We start from the raw sequence: 7,442 nt of genomic DNA, 5'->3' as shown, positions 1-7,442 counted from the left end.
GTCTTAAATAAACATAAATCTCATGATAATCAAGTAAGTCAATTTGTTTGAAGCAGTTATTCATCTGAATAAATTAAATTTAACCTGTTTTGTAATGCACATGAATTGGAAATAAAGCATTAGTCATTCAATGTGACTACTCACCGAAAGACAACTTTCCTCATTTTCAAAAAAATGTGATTTCTAAGAATTCAAGATCTGTTGTAAAAGCATAGAACAAACATTTGTTAATTCTGGTTTATTTACACAACGAACACGTGAAATTTAAATAATGCTTAACATGAAAAATTCTTGGCTCTTATAATAATCAGAAATGTAGAAATGTTAGAATTGAAGTGAAATACAATCAGTACAAGAATGTAAACAAAACTGTGGATGTTGGAAATCACAAATTAAATCAGTAATTGCTGGAAAATAACTCTGCAGGTCTGGCAGCATCTGTGGAGAGAAATCAGTGTTAATAATTGGGCCCAGTGACCTTTCTTCAGACTGCACTTTTTCTCACAACTAATTCAATCCAGCTAAGATTCCACACTTAAAATTATTTTTGCTAATATTAGGAGATTGTAGAGTGCAACATTGTTTGTATCAGCTGATGTACTGAGACATAGTTCCACATCTACAGCTGGAGATGTTGGATTTCAACAATGATTACCGGTTAGATTTTGGTAATAATTAGTGTTAAATGGCTGATAACAAATTATGAAAGTAAATAAATATGTATACATTAGTATTAATAGTTTTAGAATGTTTGGAAGTTGCCTGGGATTATTTGATTGAGAGAGGCTGCATGATTATAAAGACTAATTGTTGTGTGCAATGAACTGTCACTAATAGCTTAATTAACCTTCGAGTCCCTGATCAGGTTTCCTTTGTCTGTTGAAGAACGTGTCGATCCCCTGAGGAGATTATTATGGATCCTTGCTGAGTCAAGTCGGAACACGTGTGGACACCTCCCACCGTGCAAGTGGCAGGTACTTGTGTGACTCAGCCAACGCTGTCTATCTTATACGTTGCAGGAAAGGATGCCTTGAGACATGGCACACAGGGGAATTTCGAATTTCTGTGGCGTCACATGTGAAGAAGGTTATTGAACACTTAAGATTGAGTATGAAAAAAGCTGATAGTTTTGAAAAGTCACTGTACCCTTGGCTTGCCCGCAATTTAAATCGAAGCGGTCGCTGTTCAGTAGCATTTTCGAGCTGAACAAGATCACCTGCTCATGTTTCTCCCCAGTTCAAATATTTCCAGGATAAGTTGGGTGATAGACGAGACATTTCTCAGGAAAGGTCATTTGGCAATCCCGAGAAACTTGTATTTTCCAACAGACTCGTTGGTCATGAGTAGATAAAAGCGCTCCAGGTGAGACTCTAACTCACAACCTCGGCATTGCACACGCCGCCATACGGCCATATAAGTACCATGCGCTGACCAGTTGCGCTACTGGAGCTGCACACTGCCAGCAGCTCCAATATCACAAGTTATACCTCAATGGTTGACAAATTGACCGTGATGTAAGATTTTACGGTTGTAATCACATGTGGTTCCTCACTTATTTGAGGAATTTGCTTCATTACACATTGCTAAACTGGATTGATATTGAAAAATGTTCTTTCAACATTTTCCTCAATTGTTCTCTGAGCCATTGAGGTCTTTAGTCAGGAGAAACATACAATCTCATTCAGGGATAGACTCAATTACTGATCACCACCGTATCTTGGGCACCAAGTTCCCGAGGTTGATCTAGTGTATATGCCAGCAGTTGGTCTATATCCCTCTCAAACCTTCTGATGTGAATGTGTTTAGAAAAGATGTACAAGGATGGCTTGCCTGCAATTTAAATGAAAGCAGTCCAATGTTTGGAAGATTTTCGAACTGAGCAAGGCGACCTGCTCATGTTTCTCCCCAGATAATTTTTCATCTTTCAAATATTTCCAGGATAAGGCATTGCTCAGGAAAGGTCATTTGTCAATCCAGAGAAACTGGTATTTTCCAATAGACCCTGTGACCATGAGTCCATATAGATGCTGCAGGTGAGGCTCAAACTCATAACCTCAGCACCGCACTCACTGCCATACTGATATATAAGTACTGCACGCTGACTGATCACACCACCTCCTGCACTGTCCCACTTTTGGAAGAAACGACAATAGTATTTTTGTGGAAACACCCTGTTCAGAAATGCTATTGCGCAGCTCTGAAGCAGATGGAGCTTGAATCTGGGGCCCCTGCATCCGAAATGGGGACATTGTTACCGCCTGGGTGTCACTGGATTTATATTCAAAGATGGCTGATGAAGGGCTTTTGCCCGAAACGTCGATTTCGCTGCTCGTTGGATGCTACCTGAACTGCTGTGATCTTCCAGCACCACTAATCCAGTCATTGCAGGCTCGTCGACCTAGCGGTAGGATTCTCTCATCGGTTAAAAATGCTCGCACATGCGTGAGGTCCCACGTTCAGATCCCGGACGAGCCCTGTCTCTTGCTCCCGTTGTGTGCGGAATGTGTGACGGTGGTTGTTCCAAACCTGCTGAGACCTTTTGGCTTCTTCTGATTTACAGCATCTGCAGCACTGTTGGGTTTTCACAGACACAGTTCCCCATTATTCCGACAGAAAACACCAATTGTGAATGACCTCAGAGAGACAGAAGCGACAGACAATCACCTTGGATTCGATGGGCTGAACGGCTTCTGTCTGTGCGGGAAGGAAACCACGTGTTTGTGATGTTCCTCTCCCTGTGTCTGGGACAGAGCGGCTGAGGGAGAAACAATGGCCCATTTTTAACCCTACCTTCCGCGTTCGACTGTCTGCAGCCCCCCCACATCCCGACCGTGGGGGTGACTCTCCGCGAGTGAGGGTCTCCATCGGATTCTCCTAATCTGGGACTGCTGGGGGTCAGATACTAGCTGCTGCCCGGTCACAGCAGAGAAAGCGACCCCCGCATTGCGAAGATCTTTCTGCAGGAAGACAGTGTGAAGACGGATCCTCAACAGCAAATAGGCTGCATAGAAAGTTCCCATATTAAGATACCCACGGGTCTCTGATGTCCAATTCTCTCTTTCCCACCAGCTCAGCACCTTTCTTTCTGTCTCAGGTAAATGAGGAAGTTCGCAATCAAAGTTGGAGGAGGCAAAAGGGCAGCGTTTGCTCTTCCCTGCCCTAGCGCTGCCTGTCAGTGGGAGAAAATGGCTGAATTCTCCGCTAATGGAGACAGCTTGTTCCAAGGGGAAGGGACAAACAGCACCGTCCCGAGAGCAAGGAGACAGAACGAGAAGCAGATATTCTTGACATTCTTTTCTGCTTGGAATTCCTGGTGCAACGTGGGATGTACTTTGCTCTGAGCGACTCTCAGCTGGTTTGGTGGTAGAAATTCCACACTTTCACCGGCTCCTTTGCCTCGGGGCACGATCGTCGGTGAGGAGCTTGTGTTGAACTGGGGTGTACAAAGTTAAAAATCACACAACACCAGTTTATAGTCCAACAGGTTTATTTGGAAGCACGAGCTTTCCGTGTGCTGTTCCGTCAGCAGGTGGTTGTGGAGTCAACGATTGGAAGGCACAAAATTTATAGCAAAAGTTTACAGTGTGATGGAACTGAAATTATAGATTGAAAAATACCTTGATTGTTTGTTAAGTCTCTCATCTGTTAGAATGACCGTGATAGTTTCACTTCTTTCATATGTAAATCGTAAAATACTTTTTTAAAAAGTTACATTCTCAAGTGAACTTTAACAATTGGCGTCAGCCACAGAGGTATTAGCACCTCTGTGTGCTGCTGTCTGTGTCAAAATATTAACAACATCATCGTGATACCATTGCCCTTGCTTAGGATTTAAACGATTGGCTTAGGGACAACCTTCTCTCCCTCAAAGTAAACGGGAAACTCAGTTACAGAGGGGGTCCTGCACTCTGAGGTCATTAATTACCTCTGTTTCATTTTCGTGGTTGCATCTGGAAAGTACTGTTCTAATAAATTAATAATTTATCTTGATCAACGAGCAGCGCTCCTAAAGCTTGTGATTTTAAATAAACCTGATATCGTGAGACTTCTGACTTTGTCCATGTCAGTCCAACACTGGCATCTCCACATCGTCATCATGAATGAGATTGGTTGGAATAGTTGGAAAAGTAAGGTAGTTTGATAAATTATGTGATAGCAATATATAGAACGGGATTCAAAAGGGATAACAGTGAGTGATAGTATTCTCAGAATTTGGTAAATCACTGTACACAGTGAGTCAGGAAACTACACAATTCAGGAAAGTTTACCATCCACAAACAAACGACAATGAAGAATGTAACTGTTGGGACAGCCTTTCTTGGAATCAGATTGTGAAATTTGGATATGACTCTTCCTGCAATTGCCTTGGTTTTAACGAGCACACCGATGTAGGCCAGTGCGGTGATGATTACCAAACCTGGAGAAGGAAATACTCGCCTTCGAGATCATATCAGAAATATTCAGTGGATTCAGAGGAATGAGAAGATTGTCCTCTGGGAGCAAACCAATAAAATCAGTCCATGAGCCGTGGAGTTTAGAACAATGAGAGTGGAGGACAATATCTTCATCCACAAAACTTAATCATCGTGTAGAATTCAGCAAAGGGAAAAATGAAGTGATGCACACAAACGGGACACTGACATAGAAAAACAGCACACGATATATAGGAAGTGTCGATTTCCGAATCATAATGACAGTTTAAAGGTATTTCTTGTCCTTATTCAACCTGCAGTAGAAGTGATTATATCCCACAGTGAGGTGGTTGAATCTCACTGACGTTTTGAAACAGTTGAGAGTCACTCAGATCACGGGGATTGACCTTCCAAGCCATTCCCGAATTCTATGAACGTACAAAGAGAAGTGAGTGGAGAGAGCTTGGTCGCCATAGTGACAATGTTCATGATGTGGTTAGATAATGAATTGGATTACTTGAGTTTATAAATGAATAAATCATACTAAAGAAGCGTATAGATCATTGTACACGTGTAATATCCTTGATTGCGCCTCACTTAGAGCATGGTGTGTAATCCTGATCTTCAATCTTCACCACAAATGTCAAAGTTTTGGAAAGGACAGAAGCGTTTCCTGGGATATGAAGACATCTAAATGACACAGACGGGGTTTATCGGGATGGTGGGAAGGATGAAGGATTTTAGTCACGAGATATTGGAAATGCTGTTGCAGAAACAGGAAAAATTGACAATTAAACTAATAGATTTCCCAGATGATGTGATGTTCGAACTAACTGAGTAGGAAGTGAATTCCCTCCTTCAGGTGAATCAATAAGTCAGAGATTTCAAACGGTGTATTATAAATGTAGGACGAGAGCAGAGTTTCTTTCACTCAGAGAATTGTTTATCTCTTTGAATGTTTTGTTTTTCTGTTCGCAGAAGCTGGATACAGAAGCTGATTCCAGCATGTTTCAAAATTCACACGAGCATAGAATCACAGAACCATACAGCACTAAAACAAACGCTTCGGCCTAAACACTCTATGCCGAACACAATCCCAAACGAAACTCGTCCTACCTGCCAGATCCTGCTCTCTGTCCCTTCAAACCTTTCCTATTCATGTACCTGTTCAAATTACTCTAAAACGTTGTCATGGTACCTGCATCCACACCTCCTCAAGGGATTCATTCCACACGCAAAGCACCCTGTGTGAAACAAAAAAAGCCTCTCATGTTTTTTTTCAAAAATATCTCTCAACATAAAAATGTGCCTCTGCATCTTGAATCCTCCCGACCTAGGGAAAATACAGCTATCGTTAACATCAGCTATACATCTCATTATTTTATAAACTTTTCTCAAGCTCCCCTCTCCATCTCCGATCCTCGAACACGAAAAGTCTCAGCCTGACTAACCTTCCTTTATAACTCAAATCTTCTATACCAGGAAAAATCTTGGTACATCTCTTCTGAACCCTCGGCAGCTTGATAATACCCTTCCTATAACTGAGCAACCAGAACAGGATACAGCATTCCAGAAAAACCCTCACCAGTGTCCTGTACAATCTCAACATGGCTTCCGAATTCCATTTCTCAAACACTGAGCCAACGAAGGTAAGCTTACCAAAAGACTGTTAAACATCTTGTCTACTGTGCCTCAAACTTCAAAGAATTATGTGGCTGCGCACTCCGTTCCCAAGGAGGGAATTTAACAGTGGGAGAAAGTCTATTAGTGGATGGGGAACAACTCTGAAATTCTTTGACATCACGTGTGGAGACGTTTATTGAACACTTGTAGCTGTGTAGGATTGAATATGAAAAAAACTGATGGTTTTGATAAGTTTGACCCTCGTGAGTCTGAAGTGAACCGCCTCTCGGAGATGCAATCCCTGTTTTACCCTGGTGCCTTAAAGATTTGATTACATTCAGATGATGCTCGGTCCATTTGGTACACTCTGATCTCCACCCAAGAAATCCATAAATACGGCTCTGTCTTTTTGCAATTTGAATCCTGTTCTTCTCAGCAGTTCTGTATTTTAAGCTGATCAATGTTCCAAACAAAGTTGAAAACAACATTCACACTGTTCAATGAGATAAATCTAATTCGGTTTTGATTATTAAAACGACCTGTGCGAGTTTGCTGCAAATTGAAGTAAAGAGATACCAGCTAAACAGCTTTTTCCCGCAATTTAACTCAGTGCAGTCAGCTCTCTGAGAATCAACTTCTAATTGAACAAGATCACCTTCTCTTGCTTCTCCCAATATATTTCTCCACGTTTTGATTATTTCCAGGACGTGTTGGTTGATTGGTGAGCCATTTCTCAATCTACAGAAACTGGTACTTTTTAGACAACTCAGCATCGGCAATGAGAAGATGAAACTGCTCCAGGTGATGCTTAAACTCAGCACCTCGGCATTGCTCACTCCATCATATAAGTACGGCGCGCTGACCGATGACTCCACAGGAGCTAGATGCTTTTCGATTGCTTAATATGTCGGGTTATACCTCAGCGGTTGATAAATTGGCCGTGATGTAATATTTTCCGGTTGTATTCACATGTGGTTCCTCACTTATTTGAGGAATTTGCTTCATTACACAGTGCTAAACTGGATTGATATTGAAAAATGCATTTTCAATATTTCCCTTGATTGTTCTCTGAGCCATTGAGGTCTTGAATCAGTAGAAACCTTACAATCTCATTCAGGGATAGACTCAATTACTGATCACCACCGTACCTTGGGCACTAAGTTCAAGAAGTTGATCTTGCTCTGAGTTTTGGAATCACAGACAAATAGAAACATATCCTTCGGTCCAATCCGTCCATGCCGACCAGATATCCTAATCTAACCTAGTCTGTATGCCAGTATTTGGCCTATATCCCTCTCAAACCTTCCCAAGTGAATGTGTTCAGAAAAGATGTACAAGGATGTTGCCAGGTTTAAAGGACTTGCGCTAAAGGTCAATGGTGAACAGTCTTTTCCCTGTTTTCCCTGG

The 7,442-nt window shown here is 41.8% G+C and overlaps 1 non-coding gene across 1 annotated transcript; it reads right to left on the bottom strand.

Moving 5' to 3' along the window:
• Positions 1–1,354: 1,354 nt before the first annotated feature.
• trnai-uau (transfer RNA isoleucine (anticodon UAU)) lies at positions 1,355–1,450 on the bottom strand. The gene is made up of 2 exons: positions 1,413–1,450; positions 1,355–1,390 (listed from the first exon to the last, which is right to left on the bottom strand). It is a non-coding gene; the product is annotated as a tRNA-Ile (tRNA).
• Positions 1,451–7,442: the final 5,992 nt, after the last annotated feature.

Source organism: Chiloscyllium punctatum, chromosome 21, assembly GCF_047496795.1.
Source record: "Chiloscyllium punctatum isolate Juve2018m chromosome 21, sChiPun1.3, whole genome shotgun sequence".
In the NCBI taxonomy this organism is placed as follows: Eukaryota; Metazoa; Chordata; class Chondrichthyes; order Orectolobiformes; family Hemiscylliidae; genus Chiloscyllium; species Chiloscyllium punctatum.
This window is presented reverse-complemented; position numbering and strand designations above follow the sequence as displayed.